The 19,543-nt window shown below is 44.1% G+C and overlaps 1 protein-coding gene across 7 annotated transcripts in view; it reads right to left on the bottom strand.

Annotated features, from left to right (window-relative positions):
- The window catches only part of APC (APC regulator of WNT signaling pathway), a 344,325-nt gene that overhangs the window by 297,533 nt on the left and 27,249 nt on the right, over positions 1–19,543 (bottom strand). For 6 of the 7 annotated variants that reach the window (XM_033929104.1, XM_033929106.1, XM_033929103.1 and 3 more), the window contains exon 2: positions 15,909–15,961. The exons of the other annotated variant lie outside the window; for it this stretch is intronic. The gene's annotated coding sequence lies outside the window, so the exon portion shown is untranslated. The remainder of the gene's footprint in view (positions 1–15,908; positions 15,962–19,543) is intronic. 7 annotated transcript variants of the gene reach the window in all.

The raw sequence follows: 19,543 nt of genomic DNA, 5'->3' as shown, positions 1-19,543 counted from the left end.
TCCAAGTTTACCTCGTTTTACATGCATTTGTTTTCTGTGCTCCTCTCCTGACCTTAATCTGTGAACACACAGCAGAAATATTTGTTGAGCAATTCCACTTTAAACTCAGCTTCTATGTCCCTCCCCTTTACACTTGAATTAACAATGGAAGATTAGGTTCTTACCTTGATAATCTTTTTTGAGTCCTGAACCTGTGGGTAGTACAACTTCACCCACAACGGATACAGAAAGTATCATCTTACAGTTTCAACTCCGCCACCCTGCATCACCAAGCACTTCCCTCTCTCCTCAGGTTATACCAAAGCAGAGATAACCCCTGAAAGAAGAGAAAAAAAGCAAAGAGGGGAACAGGGAAACTCCCCTATCGCATACTTTTGATATGCTCTGCAAGAATCACAACTCATTAACAAATTCAACATAGTATCAACAAGGTAACATAGTAGATGACGGTAGATAAAAACCCAAATGGTCCAGCCAGTCTGCCCAACCTGATTCAATTTAAATTTTTTAAATTTTTTCTTCTTAGCTATTTCTGGGCAAGAATCCAAAGCTCTACCCGGTACTGTGCTTAGGTTCCAACTGCCGAAATCTCCGTTAAACCTACTCCATCCCATCTAAACCCTCCCAGCCACTGAAGCCCTCTCCAGCCCATCCTCCCCCAAACGGCCATATACAGACACAGACCTTATAAGTCTGCCCTGTACTGGCCTTAGTTCAATATTTAATATTATTTTCTGATTCTAGATCCTCTGTGTTCATCCCAAACCCACCACCTACCCGAGTGCATCCAGCAGTAATACTTGTTCGGCGCTGACTTTGTCAACAGCAAACCTATGACACTCCTGTCTCTCTGAAGCCATAGCTTGATAGTGCTTTGTCTTGTTTGAAAGACTGTGCAGAAACATATCTGTCCGAGGCTAAAAGCAGGCTGCACTGAAAACTGATAGGGATTCATGTGCTTTTACAGAAATATCTTGAACATAAGTTTACAATCCAAAAACATTTACTATTTACATCCACAATTAGAAAAGTAATTATGACCCAAGATTTAGGAAAAGAAATCTCAATAGAGGACTCAACTTTGAGATGATACGCCGAGACCTCCCTCCCAGCCAAACAGCGAACGTATAAGATTTATATTATAACATTAATTACATCCCTAGCAAATAAAAATTCCTCAAGTTGCCTAGGTTCAAAGAATTGGTACTGTTTACCCTCCAGAACTACATAATTACAAGGAAATCTCAATTTCTGTAATTTCTGTTAAATCTCCAATTTTTTGTTGGTGATGTAAATTTGAAAATTAATAAAATTAAAGTGAAAAATAGATTATTGAGATAAGAACTTAAATTTTCTATTCCAGTGCAAAAAGCACATGGGTCCTGAACCTGTGAGACATATCGAAGCAGTCCCTCAAGCCTAGAATGGGATTGAAGAGCCTGCTGCTAGCACCACGGACCCAAAAGCAAAGTCCTTTTGTGCTGCTACATCACTCTGTAAAACTTAGTAAATGTGTGTAGCATGGGCCAAATAACTGACCTACAAATCTCCTTGGATGAAACCATCCTGGACTCTGGTGCACTTTCAAGAAAATTGGTGGACTTTTACCACATCCCCAGAACCGGCATATACCCAAGGCTCTCACCGAGGGAAGGCCTAAAACTGTAACCAGCGAACTCTGCACTCTTTCCCACCCAAAACTCAAGCCGCAGCTCCGATTCCATCAGCAGCCACAGAACCCACCATGGAGGGCCACAGTTCCTCACCACAAGTATAGAGAAGAATCAGAATGCAATCCTTCTCTTTCAATTACTCCTTATTTATTAATCAGCACAAGGACTAAAGAGAACGAGCAAACGAGGAGCACCATAGAACCCCCGTGGCTGAGAGGATCGTAACTGATGTCCCCCTAACCATCATATGGGTGCAGTACAGAAAGCCAAGTAGCAACAACCAGTAGGAAAGGAATAACATAGGGTCACCCCATGTCAAGTGGTCCAATACTGAATATCATCCCCACTCAAACTCCTCCAAACTGAATAAAATTTTATACGGATGTTCCCTATAGCCTCAAATGAAACCATGTAAATTTTTTCAGCTGATCTCTATTGGCTTGAGACCTAGAGGCTGTAAAACATAGGTCTCTCTCCGAGTACTGTGCTCTGCATAACACGTAAAAATGGCAACTTTGCCCAGCCACTACAGCCAACAAAGCCTCCAAGAGAATTGAAATTTTGTGGATTAATACAACCTGTGGCACTAACTTCATGTGCAAGTTTGGAATGTAACATTAGTTTACCTCCCCTTTTATGAGCTAGCAAAGGTGGCAAAAAAAGTTTAAAAATTTAATTTAATGACTGACTCCTCATTGCTCCTGACCTGTAATTTGATTCAAGTCATAACTGTACCAGCAGTCATGGCACATGATATACATATAGAATTTGCATTAAGAGGCTTTGCAGCCATTGGAAGCAAATATATAATAATACAAACAAATAATATTAGTGCTTTATACAAATTTTGGCTGTTTTTTAGGTGCAAATATCTCAACTTACATCATCCAATTTTTTTATATCACTTGAAAGCTTCTTTTTTGCTACAAAAGCCATTCTGTTTCATATTTGACCCAGCCTTGCTTTGGCCAGACGTTAAGTCTCAAATGCAAACATTATTCACACACATATACATAGTGGTAAAAAAGAGCATCTTTGGCTTCATATTATATAATATGCAAAGCTAGAGGTATAAAATTGCATGGTGCAGCTAAGCTTGTTGGGCTTGCCATGCTAACTCAGGATAAATGGTGAACAGATATAAAAGCAGAAGCATCTGTTATTGTACAACTTAAAAGAAGTTGGCTTCTCTAAATTTTCTGAGCTTTGTCCAAAAATTTATTTATTATTTATTTATTTCTAAAATTTCTTGACCACCTATAACTAAGCATTTAACAGAATAAAACATTCACAATAGTTCAGAAGGCAGCATACATAAAATACTTTCAAAACACTACAATCATGCTATAATGAAGGGAATTGCATATCATCAATATTCAGTAATTATAGAGCAAAGATCATAGTTCAGATCTCTCATTAAGTACCTCTCTACAACATAACTTTAAAGGAAGGCCTCCACATACAGTTGAGTGGTGCATTATATAATCAGTTTGCTGGAACCCATTCTGTGTGCATCTGCACAATTCATCAATAGATAAAATTTTGTTGGCAGCTACTTCCTTAAATTATGTTCAAATGTTTTTATTTCAACAAATAACAAATAAAACAAATAGCATAGTCAGGAAATAATATTGAATACACTCCCCCTCCCTCCCTTCCCTCCCTCCCCACCCCAAGAGTCCAATGCCACAAAAAAAAAATTGAGAGTGAAAAGTAAATCTATTGATTCAAGAGTCTACTTCGAGCATATGGTGTGAGATCCTGCCAGAAATATTCCCAGGTCTGACGAAATCCACGACCCGACCCATATTCAAAGTCTCCCACCGATCTTCGCTCCAGCGTAGCATGAGTTATCATCAAGGCTCTCCATTGAGCATTAGAAGGAGGATCTCGGGATAACCAGTTAGTAAGAATTGCTTTCTTACCCATCAAAAGCACTCTAGAGATAAAAGCTGTCATTCCTTTAGGTTTAGGAGTGGCTATATTATAATATCCGAATAGAGCTCTCGGTTGCGGAAGCCATCGCCTTCTCCAAAGCATCGTAGTATAATGACCAAGATATGTCCAAAACTGTTGAATTTTGGGGCAGGTCCAAAACATATGTCCCAATGAAGCATGAGCCAGTGCACATTTCGGACAAGAATGAGATGTAGTTATCCCCATCCGGGCTGCTCGTTCTGGTGAAATATAAAGTCTCAAAACAATTTTCAACTGCATTTCCCAGTGGATGATATTAGGAGACACCTTCTGGATATTCTTCAGTACCCGCTGAAGCTGGTGGGCCATTATCGTGCATTGCAAATCTTCAGCCCAAGTTGCCGCTAAAATGTCCAAATTAGGGCCGGATTGACCATCTCGAATCCCCACTATGTGAAACCGTAGAGGAATACTCTGTTGTGCAGAAAGGCTAAAAAGTTCCGAAAGAGCCTCCCTTTTATCTTCCGTAAGATGAATCTTTGGGAGAGACTGAACATAATGTCGGATTTGGTAATATGCAAACAGATCCTTTGGCTGTAATTCAAATGACTGTTGCAATTCTATAAAAGTTGCTAGTTTCCCCTCCTCTGAAAACAAGTGAAATAAATATTGAAGACCCCGAGCACTCCATCTCTGAAATGCAGAATTTTGCATTCCAGGTTGAAAGGCTCCATTGCCCTGGATGGGTAAATATAAGGAAACCCCAGAAGACAATTTTGCAGATTTACAAATCCACTTCCATGCACGCCGAGCTGGCGTAAATATTGGATAATGAGACACCAAAGAACGCATTTGTGGATCCGCCACATGTAAGAAATAACTCACATGAAATGGAGCCAACAAAGACAACTCCAGTGACGTTGCAGAAAAATCAGATGTCCCCTTAAACCAATCATTAATGTGTCTCATCTGGCATGCCATAGAGTACCAACGCACATTCAATAAACCATAACCCCCCCTATCCTTAGGTAAACACATCCTAAGGAATGACATTCGGGATCGTTTACCAGCCCAAAGGAAGCGTCGTAAACCTTTAGTTAATCGAGCATTATGTGTATAGGATAAAAGCAGAGGCAGGACCTGAAAACGATATAACCATTTGGGAAATATCACCATATTGAAAAGAGCTACCCTTCCCGCTACTGAGAGAGGAAAAGTGAACCAGTTTTGTAAACTATGTAAGGTGTCATGTAACAATGAGGAAATATTACTATCATAAAGAGTCCTAAGATCTCTAGGGATCCAAACACCCAGGTAACGAATCGAGGACATTGCCCATGTAAAAGGAAAGTGTCCCCTCCAAGATTGCTGCAGTGTCACTGGACTAGCTAATGCAACAGACTTCTGGTAATTCAAAGTAAAACCTGAGTAAAATCTATATTCATTAAGCGCCTGCAAAAGTTTTTCAACAGAATGATGTGGGTTAGTGAGCATAAATAAAATGTCATCTGCATAGGCTAACACTTTTAAAGAGTGATCCCCAAAATCTACCCCTACAATATCAGAGTCCAGAGACACTGTGCGAAGAAATGGTTCTAAATAAAGCAAAAATAATAAAGGGGATAAGGGACACCCCTGACGGGTACCCCTTTCAATTAATATAGGTTCAGTAATAATGTCATTTACAAGTATTCTCGCCTTCGGTGTTGAGTATAACGTACGTACCGCTGATGCATACCAACCCGAAATTCCAATAAAGTTCAACACTTCAAATAGAAACGACCAATCAACTTGATCAAATGCCTGCGCAGCATCCAAACTAAGTAATATCATCGGGGTATCATGAAATTGTGTATGAGCCAACGATAAGAGCGCCTTGCGAACATTAAGTACCGCCTGTCTGCCCTTTACAAAGCCCACCTGTGTTGAAGCAATGATGTTCGGTAGAAGAATTGCTAATCTTTCGGCTAATATTTTAGAGAGAATTTTAATATCCACATTTAATAAAGAAATAGGACGATAGGACTCAGGAGCCGTAATGTCTTTACCAGGCTTCAAAATCAAAGTAATCAAAGCCTCATTCGCTTCAACAGGAAAATGTTCATCCTGTATTACCTGAGAATAATAATTCCTAAGAAAAGGACTTAACTGTTCTGATAATAGCTTATAAAATTCTGCTGTGAAGCCATCCGGCCCAGGAGCCGAAAAATTCCTTTGATGTTTAATAGCTTGTAGCAATTCTTTAGAAGTAATGTCTGTATTTAGGAACTCAACATCTGGCTCTGAAAGTGGTAATAATCCAGAGCCAGATAAGTAATCCCGAATGAGGGGAGTAGCTCCTGAGTCCTGGCAACCATATATCTTCTGAAAATGAGTTGTAAAAATCTGTGCAATGTGTGCTGTAGAATGCTGAATATTCCCCGCAACATCCCTCAATCCCATTATATAACGATGTCCCCGAGCTTGTTTTGTCAATCGGGCTAGTAATTTCCCTGCGCGATTACCATATCGATGGTAGCGATATTTTTGATATAGAAGCATTTTAACTGTACGTTCATGTATATAAGAATTAAGGGTCACCTCCACCGATATCAAATGTTCCCTAGATGAACGTGTAGGATGTTGTATATAATGTCGTTTAGCATTAACTAATTCCTTCTCCAACTTAATGATACCCCGAGATAATCGACGATTCCTTGCTATAACATAAGCTATGCAATCTCCTCTAAGCACAGCCTTAGCAGTATTCCAAAACAGCGTCGGATTATTACAATGTTGATCATTAAAGGACAGGAATTCTTTCCATTTAGAAATTATATAAGTTTTAAAATGATCATCCGAAAATAAATAACTAGGGAAACGCCAACGTACAGATCCCCGAATACCAAATCCCGTGTTCACATCAATCCAGATTATCGCATGATCAGAAATTATTGTCGGGCCAATGACCGCTGCATCCACATTTAAAAATGCTCTACTCGTGGTAAGAATATAATCTATTCTAGATTGTGTATTATGTGCCCTGGAGCGATGAGTATAATCCCGTTCTGTAGTATGTAAAAGTCTCCAGGGATCAACTAAATACAAGGTGGCACAAAGGAAAGGTATACCTCTAGTTTGAGACAAGCTCGAGTTTTGTCCTGGCCCAGACCTGTCACAACTCGGGTCTAAAACTTGATTAAAATCACCTGCTAAATATACCGGATCTGTAAGTCGCTCTAAAAGCAATGCTATGATTCCCTCAAAAAAGGAATGATCATAAGTATTGGGTGCATATATGTTCAAAAGAAAGAAAGAATATGTTCCTACCGTCATTTGTAATAGTACATATCTACCTTGTGGGTCCATATCAACCATTCTCGCTGTGTATGGTAAAGACTTACGGATTAATATCGCTACCCCCGCTCGCTTTTGTGTAGAAGAGGCTGCATATACTGCATCTACCCAGGATCTCCTTAATTTCTGATGTTCTACCTCCGTCAAGCGGGTTTCCTGCAGACAAGCAATATCAACTTTATGTCGTTTTAATTGTGTTAAAATTTTTGTTCTTTTTATAGGGGAGGTAATACCAGATACATTCCATGAGGCTATTCTCAAATTATTAGCTATTAAGTTCAAACAAAACTAATAATAGCGAAAAATATATCATGTGGAAAAAGAGACCAACCCAGGTTCCCAGCCATACCCAGGACAGCCATAATACACTCAGAATCTGCCTAAGTGTCTTCATTACATTAAATGATTTATCTGACAAGAATCTTACAATAACTTCAAGATGTTCACCCTCTTGCGTCCAATAGCTCTTACTCATTAACAATAACAATACAATAATAATAGCAATATAATAACAATACAATAGCAGTGGACTCCCCCCCAATCGATCCCCTCCCACCCCACCTTCCCATTCTAGCCTAACCCCCCATCGCATAGCTTTGTGGTCACAACTAAAGGTCCGTCCTAAGGCGGTCCCAGAGGTGTGAAAGATCACAAAACAATGCCACTCCAGGCCCTGAGGCGCTACTAGAACAAGAATATTATATCTATATTACTAGCCTATAAACAACCTATAAGCAACAGCTTATCCATAACATAAAGCAATAATATCTGATCCCTTGAACAGTAATAATTTAACATATATAGGAATACAAGCTCAAACCAAGATAGCCAACAATAGTATTCCTGAGCTCCCACAATGAAAGCTTAAAATCCATAATGCAGTAAATCAAAAAAAATCTGTGTAATCATATTTCAGTCTCTCAGTCATGATAGATCCAACTGAGTAAGTATATGGGTGTTCACATAAAGAGCAGCTTCCGCGGCTATTTCAAAAACATGCCATTGTCCCTGATGAAATATGCGCAATATTGATGGATATAAAAAAAGAAAGCGAACTTTTTTCTCCGCTAATGAAGCACAAATTGGATAAAATTGCTTTCTGCGCTCTGACAGGGCTGATGAATAATCTTGAAAGATGCGCACCTCAGAATCTTCAAACTTTAAATCCTCTCGAAGTTGTTTATACTTGCGCAAAATTTCAACTTTATGGTTATAATTCAATAGTTTAGCAATAACCATCCGAGGCCGCGCTTCCCGGGCCTGTTCCTTACCCAGCCGATGCGCCCGTTCTATACGAATAGGACCCAAGCTCTCTGGCATAGAAAAGGTATTCATCATCCATGCTTCAAGCGCCCGTAACAACTTTGGACCTGAGACTGATTCAGGAATACCTAAAAAACGTAGATTAGATCTGCGAGAGCGATTTTCCAAATCCTCCAGCCGCTCTGCCTGTTTCTTTGTAAGAGCTTGCAATTCCTGTAAAGTAGTTTCTTGAGACCTCTGTGAATCATCCAAATTTGACACTCTAGATTCTAAAGCAGTTGTTCGGCTTGTAGTGTCAGATAAAATATTTTCAAGTTTTAAAAGCTGCTCTGACAATTTGTCAAGACTCGGCTGCATAGCCACCGTTACCGCCTGTGTGAGAGCTGTCAGTGCCTCCGGCGCTATTTGATGAACTGCCATCGAGGTTGACGGCGCCATTTTCTCTCCTCCGTGCTGCGGGCGTTCACGCTCTTTTTTCCCCGTTCTCGTCGCCATCGGGGGAATTGGCGAGGACAGAAATCTGTCCATCCGATTTCAGCGTAAAAACGCTTTAAAGTCCGCTCGCTCGACGTTCCTCCCACAGCCAGCAACGGGGCAACTTGCGACTCAGGGCCCAGGAGCTAAGGCAGCTAACGTCTGCCTCAGCTCAGTGCATCACGTGACCCCCCATACTTCCTTAAATTATGATGACAGATTTCTAATGGGCAAAACTGCAGTTTAGATTCAAAGAATTGTATGCTGCATCGCTGTGAACTGTGTCCATGCAAGGAGGCACTTGAGAATTACGTGTCTGAGATGTTCAAGGATTCAGACCCTGACGACCAATTACAATCAAGACGTGGGTCCATATTAACCATGATACTCTAGATCAGGTTGGCTTCCCTGGGCCGCATTGGCTGAAAAAAATGTTTCTGGGGCTGCACAAATGTGCAAACGCTGCAGCAAGACAGAGGAGGGAGCTGGCAAGATGGTAAACACCCAGGGGCAGCAGAGGAAAACACTGCATCGCCCTCAACCAGGGCCGCACAAAATACTTCACTGGGCCGCATGCGACCCTCAGGCCGCAGGTTGGACACCCCCGCTCTAGATTATCTGTCAGTTGAGCACTGAGGACTTTGAAGCAGAACTTTGCAACAAAGGTATTCCAATTTACCAGTCACCACTATTTCCAAGTAAAAATGGTCCTACCTCAGAACCCTAAAAGAAAACTTAAGGGAAGATCATATCATTGTCTTAATGGACACTGCAGAGAACTATTCTTTTATAGTCCAGGATGCAGTCCAAAGCTTTCACTGGGAAAATAGCCAAACAACTTTGCACCCCTTTATGCTTTATTTCAATTCTGGCTCAGGATTTCAGAATTTGAGGCTATATAATTAGTGATTGCTTGCAACATGACACTGTTGCAGTTTTGAAAGCTTTAATTGCCTTTATGAACCAACTTATTCCTGGAATTAAAAATGTGCACTATTTTATTGATGGATCTGTAGCACAATACAAAACTTGTGTTAATCTTTCCTGCCATTACAAAGACTTTGGAAATTCTGCAAAATTGAATTTTTTGGCGCAAGCCATGGAAAAATTGCCATGTGATAGTACTGGGGGAACTGCAAAATGACTTGCTGCACATACCAGATTGAAAAAGCCTCTGGAAAATCACATCTTGACTCCAAACAATTTGTTTAACTTTTATGAAGAAAATACTAACGGCTCAAATTTTTATCTCAAAAGGAAGACATTGAGAAATTAAGACCTATTCAGGAATCCAGGTTTGAGAGTGGCCATACAGTATCTGGAACTTGGGAAAATCACCAGTTTAAGCCAATTGATGAAATCAAAATTTATGTCAGCAGAGTATCAGGAGATGAAACATTTTTTCATTGATGATGTCACTAAAACTGATAATCCTCCTTCATTTATTCAACATGTCAACCAGCAGCCTGTCCAATGTTACATGTATGACAATTAATGGTAGTTGGAAATATCTCTGAAATCTCCTCAGAACACAATGATGCTTTAACTTTTTGCATCCACAAGGCCCTGCTCTATTCTTTCATTGGCCCATTAAAAAAGATACTTGTGTGAATTTCAGAGGAATATATTTTTACTAGTCTTTAAGCCCATTACATTAACGGGTGCTAGAATAGATGTGTCCATCTTTCTTTCTCACTCTCTCTCTCCTTGGCCGCTTTCAGTCTGTCTGTCTTTCTTTCTGTCTCTCTCCTTGGCTCCCTGTCTGTCTTTTTTTATTTCTCTCTCTCTTCTTGGCCACTCTCTGTCTGTCTTTTATTCTTTGTCTCTCTCTCTTTGGCCGTTGTCTGTCTGTCTCTCTGGCCCCCTGTCTGTTTGTCATTCTTTCTCTCTGTGTCTCTCCCTGGCCCCTTGTCTGTCTGTCTTTCTTTCTGTCTGTCTCTCTCACTCACTGGTCCCCTGCCTGCCTATCTCTCTCTGTTGCTCCATGCCTGCCTGTCTCTCTGTGGCCCCCTTCTGTCTCCTCCACCCCCAAGCAAACCAAGATTGCTGCCTGGCCCCAGCATACCCCTCCCCCTCTCCCCCTCCACTTCCCTGTCTGCCTCTTTCCCTGGCCCCCTGCCTGCCTATCTTTCTCTGTTGCGCCATGCCTGCCTGTCTCTCTGTGACCCCCTTCTGTCTCCCCCCTCCCCCGAGCAAACCAAGATTCCATTCTGCCCCTGTCCCCACCCCCTCCTTCTACCCCGCATGGGTCCAGCCTCTCTGCCCCCCCCTAAGGTGAGATAAGACATGCCTGTGGGCCTCCCAAGGAAACAGCAGTGGTGGCAGCTAACTAACAGATAGCATTGTGAATGGACTACTTTAGGTCATCCCCACCAGGGCCTTCCTTCTGCCATATCACTTCCTATAGAGATAGATGTCATAGCAGAGGGAAGGCCCTGGCAGGGTCAGCCTCTTCACAGCACTGTCTCTGCCAACCAGTTGCTGCCACTGCTGCTGCTCTGGGAGGCCTACAGGTATGTCTGATCCCACATGGAGTGGGGACATGGATCCCGGAGTGCAAGTAAGGGGGGGGGGGAGAGAGAAGGAAGAGAAAGGGATCCTGGAGAGTGAGAGAGATCATAGACAGGGATCCTGAACTGCAAGTAGGGGAGAAAGAGAGAGGAGGAGACTGCAAGTAGGGGGAGAGAGAAGAGACATGGATCCTGGATTGCAATTAGGGGGAGGGGGAAAGAGGAGAGGATGCTGCACTGCAAGTGGGGGAGGGGGAATAGGAAGGGACATGGGTGCTAGTCCTGCAGTAGGAGGAAGAGAGAGGAAGGGATATGGAAGTTGGACCTATAAGTAGAGAGGAAAGAGGGTGAGAAGGAAACCCATAGCAAAAGGGGGGGGGGGTAAGAAGGAAGAGATGGATGGAGAGAGATGCCAGACCATGGGAAGTAGAGATGGATTCAGGGTACAAGTGAAAGAGGTAGTGAGTGGGAGAGGGGACACAGATGTTGGATCTGCAAGTGGGAGTAAAGGGAATGGCAGAGAGAGGGTGACAAAGACCAGAAAGGGGATGGGAAGGGTGGAAGGAAAAATTATGTTCTTACCTGTTAATTTTCTTTCCTTTAGTCGCAGCAGATAAACCCAGAGACCAATGGGATAGCACACATCTACCAGCAGGCGGAGTTAGAGAAACTGATTAACAGGTGGTCCTATAGGCTGGCACTTCTCCAGTATCTTCAGTATAGCTCCTTGCCCAAGCATCCGTAACCATCAATAGGCATAGCATGTAAAAAACTTCTTTCCCATAACAAATCTCAAAAGGCAATGATACAGAATTCAACCATCAATAATAACAAACTTTGAAAGTTGCAAAAGAAAAAACCGACAGACAATATCCAGAAAGGGTGGGGCTCTGGATTCATCTGCTGCGTCTAAAGGAAAGAAAATTAACAGGTAAGAACATAATTTTTCCTTCCTTAGCAACAGCTGCAGATGAATCCAGAGACCAATGGGATGTAACAAAGCAATCCTCAATCTGGGTGGGTGGGAAGCAAACGCCGCCTCCGCAACAACCAAAGCACTAAACGCATCCACCATAAGCGCTCCCACATCCAACCGGTAATGCTGAGATAAAGCACTCTCAGAAGACCAAGAGCTGCGAGACAAAACTCCTCCAAGGAAAAAATCTCTGGACCGAGTCCAAGAAGTAGCCATCGTTCTGGCAGAATGGTCATGAAGTTCTGTCGCCAACCGCCTCCCTGCCATCAAGCAAGCATAAATAATGTCCTCCTGGACCCATCGAGCGATGGAGGCTTTGGACGCTGCCATACGTTTGAGGTGACCCATGAAGAATACAGAAAGGTGATCTAAACAACTAAAGTCGTTAGAAACCTAGCTCGCGGAGAACGCTACGCACCTTCAAAAAATGCAGTGAATAAAAGCACATCTCTCCATTTCTCCTCTCAGGAAGAAGGAAGGAAAAGTGAGAGGGTCATAAAAGAAAGGATGACACCTCCTTAGAAAGAAATTGTGGCACCGTCCGAACTGACACCCCAGATTATGTAAATCAGAAATAGGAATAAACAGTCCGCGAGAGCGGACCACTGGGCGCGATGGACCAATGGTCTGACCCAGTGGTGGCAACTTCTTATGTTCTTATGAATCCCCACTGAACAAGGCCTGCAACTCAGAAAACCGCCGAGCTGAAGCCATGGCCACATGAAACCCCGTGTTCAATGGCACAGCCCTTTAGAGTCTCAGAAGACAAGGATGAAATGAAACCTTCAGTAAACTGTGAAGAAGTACCTTAAGACTGTACTCGGACAGGGCTTTCTAAGAGGTGTACGAATATACCGTACTCTGTTTAGGAACTGAACCACATGAAGCTGAGAAGTAAGCGAAGAGCAATATACCTAGTCCACTTCCTGTGCCCACCGAAGAAGCTAGGAAGCTTAGAATTTCGAGACAAGGCCATGAGGTCTAGTTCCAGGAGATTTCGCTTCCATAAAAAGAGCTGGAACACCTGAGCCAAAATTCTCAATATCCAGGATATAGAAGATTTCACTATTATTAACATTAACACTTTCTAGAGCGTACACAGTGCTGTACACTGTAACATACGATAAATGAGCCATGCTCAGATTTCGCGGAGAGAAAGTCTATCCAAAACTGACCCATAAAATGATCTGCCAACAGAAGAGGAAGATGAGGGTCCACCCATTGAAGTAGCAGCACAGAGGCCCAAATAAGAAGGACATTTACCAACAGACAAAGGCTCAATCTGTAGGGACCTCAAGAGAGACAATGAGATACCCGTGTGAAATATAGGGCACTATCTTACTGCTGATTTCACTGTGCCGTGACTTGCCGTATGTCGACCTAGTCCGGAGATAAACCGAGACTAGGTGACCTAGCACAGATCAGAGTCTCTCTGGTAATCCCCTTGAGTGCTAACCCCAGAGTCCGATTAAACTAGCAGCTTCCTTCAGGTGAATACAGTAGGAACACAGACATAGACATATAAATCTGCCCAAGCTTGTCCCAAAGCTGGTGATACACATACAACTTGTCTGAACCGGAAAGGAGAGAAGCCACAGCATACCCTGACCAAAGTCAGCTGGAAATAAACTACCGGAACGCTGCAGCTCTCCCGCCATCACCGGAGACCCAAGCGCGCGCCTGATTCTCACCGACAAGTGGCCGCTGCATCAACGCTCCTAGAAACAAAGTCGGATTCAAGCCCCACAAAATTTACCCTACCGCGGCCTGCATAAAAAGAAAATCAGACTCAGGGAATAACTAGACTAGGGAATAACTAGTGCTTCCCACAGCGTCAGAAAAACATGTCCCATCTCATGCACACTGCTATAAACTGGCAGCTGCACAATCAGTTGCACATGGCCGTGACAAATACCGACGAAAGAGAGCTTAGGAATAAACAGAACTACTACTGCTGCACTGAAACCCAACAAGGAGAACAAGTGCGAGCATGAAATCGTGCCATGCTGTAACCAACAAGGAAACCAAGTGCCTGCATGCAAAGGGCGGGAAAGTCCCAGCTCCCTCAACAGATTTCTAGTCATAAAACTTAGCCTCAATAAAATATCCATTCCTTAAATGTACATTGACCGAACTCACAGTTCTAAGACTCCCAAACAGAACCTGAAGTTCAAACAGTAAAAAACACATACATACTCACAAGCTTGTTGTTAGGGCCGGTTGAAGCCAGTAAGAGCTGGTTGTGCAGCACTAACAGGGCAGAATGTAGCAACTGTGGTCTCCTTTAATTTTTTTTTTTTTTTTTAAACAAAGAAGGGAAAGAAGAAAAAATTGAGACCGAGTCAGACCCTCTATCATTGGAGGGAGAGTGAGGCAGGGACCTGGGGGGCCCAGGTGTAACCCCTAAAACTGGCACCGTTCAGCCGAACATCCCTGTCTCACTGAAGAGAAACCTCAACAGGAGAATAAAATTGTCATCTCACTGAAGAGAAACCTCAAAAGGAGAAAATAATTTTCCAGTCACAGCCAGACTTCAGGAGCTAGTTGAATAGCGACCATTTCCTGCTGGGAGATAGAGAATACTGAAGTTACAGGAGGAGTGCCAGCCAATAGGACCACCTGTTAATCAGTTTCTCTATCTCCGCCTGCTAGTAGATATGTGCTATCCCATTGGTCTTTGGATTCATCTGCTGCTGTTGCTAAGGAAGAGTTTCTTAGCAAGTGGAGAGAAGGATAGAGAAATGCCAGACTATAGGGTCCAAGAAGGGAATTTAAGGGTGCAAGTGAGAGAAAGGTGAGATTTAGAGTGAGACAGAACTGCAGTTGGAGTGAGAGAGGGAACTGAGGAAGCTAGAACCCGAGAAAGAAAAAGGCAGGAAGGAATTTCAGGCCTTGGGATAGAATTTGTTAAAACTTCACTGGCTCCCAGTAATCTCTAGGATTTACTTTAAATATGCCTGCCTAACATTTAATATCTTGTATGGCACTCTTCCTCCTTTAATTCCTCTATCTTGGAATTCTGTGATCCTGATATTACCAGATCTATCCAAAAGCTTAAATTATCTTTCCCCTCGTTAAAAGGCGTTATCTATATTGGAAAATTAGGGAAATCTCTTTACTTTAAAATTACTGAGCTTATGAATAATTTTCCTGTCCAGCTGCATAATTTGGGCTCTTTCCAATTATTTTGAAAACATCTGAAAACATGGTTATTTTCCAAAAATGTAAATTCCGCTGCTTTCTCTATAATAATAATAATAATAATAATAATAAATAATAATAAATTTATTTTTATATACCACCATACCCGAGAATTCTAAGCGGTTCACAACAATAGGATAAAATACAAATAGTACAAGTTATTTAAAAAGACAGCAATTGAAGACATCTAGTGGAAGAAATACATAAATTATAAAATGCATGCAATATAAAAGAATGCAGAGAATTTTACAAAGCAAGATAAAAATATAATTCTTATATATTTTCCTTTCTTTAAAACTCTTGTAAACCATGCCGAGCTCTATCCTTATAGAGAAGATGCGGTATATAAGCTTAAGGTTTAGTTTAGAATTCTACACAAAACACTACAAATAAATAAACTTTGCAGAATTTTGAAATATTATGCGCAGAAATTTCAAAATTTTTGTGCAGAATTCTACCAGGTGTACTTTCAGGACTAATTTAAGCATGGCTCAGTGAGTTTTATAACCAAAATTTTCATTTTCAAATGGTGCAAGACATAAAAAATATGTTCTTTACCTGCTGGTAAATGGACACTATCCACTAGTCTCTTGATTCATCTGCTGCTGGAGCTAAGAAAGAAAGAGATTAATGTCATATATCACAACTGTATAACCTTCAAATATAGGTAAAAATTTGCATTAAAATTTTTTCAAAAATCTTAAAGCACAGTTACTTACCGTAACAGGTGTTATCCAGGGACAGCAGGCATATATTCTCACATGTGGGTGATGTCATCTACGGAGCCCCGATGCGGAAGCATTTTCAAGCAAACTTGATTGAAGATTTAAGTTTGCTCTGCTGCTCCACGCATGCGTGCCTTCCTGCTCCACTAGGGGGCGCATCCCCTCGTGATCTCCAGTTCACTTAACTAGCAAAGAAGCCAACCTCGAGGAGGTGGGCAGGTTGTGAGAATATATGCCTGCTGTCCCTGGATAACACCTGTTACGGTAAGTAACTGTGCTTTATCCCAGGACAAGCAGGCATGATATTCTCACATGTGGGTGACCTCCAAGCTAACTGAAAGGGGATGGAGGGAAGTTGGCAATTTAAGCAAATAGATTTCGCAAAACCGATTGGCCGAACCGGCCATCGTTCCTGGACAGTGAGTCCAGACAGTAGTGGGAGGTGAAAGTATGAACCGAAGACCACGTGGCAGCCTTGCAGATTTCCTCAATAGGTGTGGACCTAAGGAATGCTACGGAGGATGCCATCGCTCGGACCTTGTGTCCCGTTACTCGACCATGCAGCGCGAGACCAGCCTGAGCGTAGCAAAAGGAGATGCAATCGGCCAACCAGTTGGACAAGGTGCGCTTGGAAACTGGGTGACCTAACCGGTTTGGGTCAAAGGACAAAAACAATTGTGGGACTTTCCGGTGTGGTTGAGTGCGTTGGAGGTAAAAGGCCAACGCTCTCTTGCAGTCAAGAGTGTGGAGCGCCACCTCTCCAGGGTGAGAGTGGGGCTTGGGGAAAAACACAGGTAAGACAATGGACTGATTGAGATGGAAATCAGACACTACTTTAGGCAAGAATTTTGGATGAGTGCGGAGTACCACCTTGTTATGATGGAATACAGTGAAGGGTGGGTCCGGTACCAGAGCCTGTAGCTCACTAACCCGCCGAATGGAAGTGAGCGCAAGCAGGAAAATCACCTTCCAAGTGAGGAATTTTGGATGGCATTTGTCTAGGGGCTCAAATGGGGGTTTCATTAGTTGAGCCAGAACCACGTTAAGGTCCCAAACCACCGGAGGAGGTTTGAGAGGAGGGTGGACATTCAGAAGACCCTTCATGAAGCGAGAGACTAAGGGATGGAGCGAGAGGACTTTCCCTTCTAGGGGCTGATGAAAGGCCGCAATCGCACTGAGGTGTACCCGAATGGAGTTGGTCTTTAGGCCAGAGTGAGATAATTGAAGTAAATAGTCAAGGACCAGGGGGACGGGAATCGATACCGGGTCCTGGCTGTCAGAGGAGCACCAGGCTGAGAATCTGGTCCACTTTTGGGAGTAGCAGGTTCTCATCGAGGTCTTTCTAGAGGCCTCCAGTATCTCCTTGACTGATTGAGACACGGGGAGAGAAGTCAGGGGGAAAGAAACCAAGCATTCAGATGAAGAGATTGAAGATTGGGATGTAACAGCGAACCCTGACCCTGTGATAGTAGAGAGGGAAACCGAGGCAGAGGTAGTGGATCTCTGACACTGAGTTGAAGTAGAAGGGAAAACCAAGGCTGGCGTGGCCAGCGAGGAGCAATCAGGATCAGGGTGGCTTGCACCGTTTTCAGGTGGACCAGCGTCCGCAGGATCAGCGGAAACGGCGGAAACGCGTACAGAAACCTTCCCTCCCAGTCGAGGAGGAAGGCGTCGGCCTCGAGCCGGTCCGGGGAGTACATCCGGGAGCAGAAGAGAGGCAGCTTGTGGTTGTGGGGGGATGCGAATAGATCTATTTGAGGCGTCCCCCACGTTTCGAACACCTGTCTTAGGGTCTGAGAGTGCAGTGACCACTCGTGTGGCTGGAGGAGGCGGCTGAGTCTGTCCGCCAGACACTTTTGTTCTCCTTGTATGTACACCGCTCGAAGGAAGGTGTTGTTGGAGATTGCCCATTTCCAGAGGCGCAGGGCTTCCCGACAAAGGGACCAAGACCCTGTTCCCCCTTGTTTGTTTACGTAATACATTGCTACCTGGTTGTCGGTTCGGATGAGAACCACCCGGTCGTGGAGCTGATGTTGAAAAGCTACAGCTGCGAGATAGATGGCCCGAAGCTCTAGCACGTTGATGTGGCAGCGACGGTCCTCTGCTGACCACATCCCTTGAGTGCGTAGGCCGTCCAGATGGGCTCCCCAAGTGTACTCCGACGAGTCCGTGGTGAGTACCTTGCTGTGGGGTGGGGTGAGGAAGAGCAAACCTTTGGAAAGATTTGAAGAGTCGGCCCACCAGCGGAGCGATCGTTGCAAGGAAGGCTTCAATGTCACGGGGCGGTCGATCGGGTCCCGGTCTTGACGTCATTGAGAGGCCAGGGTCCATTGAGGGATTCTCAGATGGAGGCGGGCGAAGGGTGTGACATGCACGGTGGAGGCCATGTGGCCTAGAAGAGTCATCATCTGCCGAGCTGATACCGAGGTCAGCAGGGAGATCCTTCGACTCAGACTTACTAACGCCTCTAGACGCGGAGGGAGGAGGAAGGAACGGAGGCGAACCGTGTCCAGCGTGGCCCCGATGAACTGTAGGGACTGGGAGGGGCGTAGTTGGGATTTTGGGAAGTTTATCTCGAACCCCAGACTCTGTAGGTAGATAATAGTCTGTTGGGTCGCTGAGATAACCCCTTCCCTGGACGGGGCTTTGATCAGCCAGTCGTCCAGGTAGGGGAATACCTGAAGGCCCTGGGAGCGTAAGGTAGCTGCGACCACCACGAGGCACTTGGTGAAGACCCGAGGTGATGATGCTAGGCCGAAGGGGAGGACACGGTATTGTAGGTGCCAGTCCCCTACCTGAAAACGCAAGAACTTGCGGTGAGCGGGGTGCACTGGGACATGTGTGTACGCCTCCTTCAGATCGAGGGAGCAGAGCCAGTCGCCCTCGTCGATCAGGGGGTAGAGGGTCGGTAGGGAAAGCATCCGAAATTTTTCCCGTACCAGAAATTTGTTGAGGCGTCTCAAGTCTAGTATTGGGCGTAGGTCTCCCGTTTTTTTCGGTACCAGGAAGTAACGGGAGTAGAAGCCCTTCCCCCGTTGGCCGGGGGGAACCTCCTCCACTGCTCTCAGGTGAAGCAGGTCTTGAGCTTCGGAGAGGAGTAGGGGTAGCTGCCTCCGGTTGGGAGGGCAATTCCTTGGGGGGTTGTCTAGAGGAATGGCCCGAAAGTTGAGAGAGTATCCTGATGAGATCACGCCAAGGACCCATGCGTCCGACGTGACTTGTTCCCAGCGAGGGTAAAAGGCTTTGAGGCGACCCCTGATGGGAAGGAGGCCTGGGACTATGGCGGAGGGGGCCCGCCCCCTTCCGCGTATCCCGTCAAAAGGACGGAGATGGTTTGGTAGTCACAGGCAGTTAGGACTTGGGTAGAGCCCGATGGTGGGCTTGCGGGCGCCTGGGTGGAGGCCACGAGAAGGCAGGAGTGGATTTTTGTGGGTAGCGGCGCGGAGGGGCCCTATACGGCCTGGACGC

This window comes from Geotrypetes seraphini, chromosome 1 (genome assembly GCF_902459505.1).
Source record: "Geotrypetes seraphini chromosome 1, aGeoSer1.1, whole genome shotgun sequence".
Lineage (NCBI taxonomy): Eukaryota > Metazoa > Chordata > Amphibia > Gymnophiona > Dermophiidae > Geotrypetes > Geotrypetes seraphini.
Note: the sequence above shows the minus strand (reverse complement) of the source record. Positions and strands in the feature narration are given on the sequence as shown.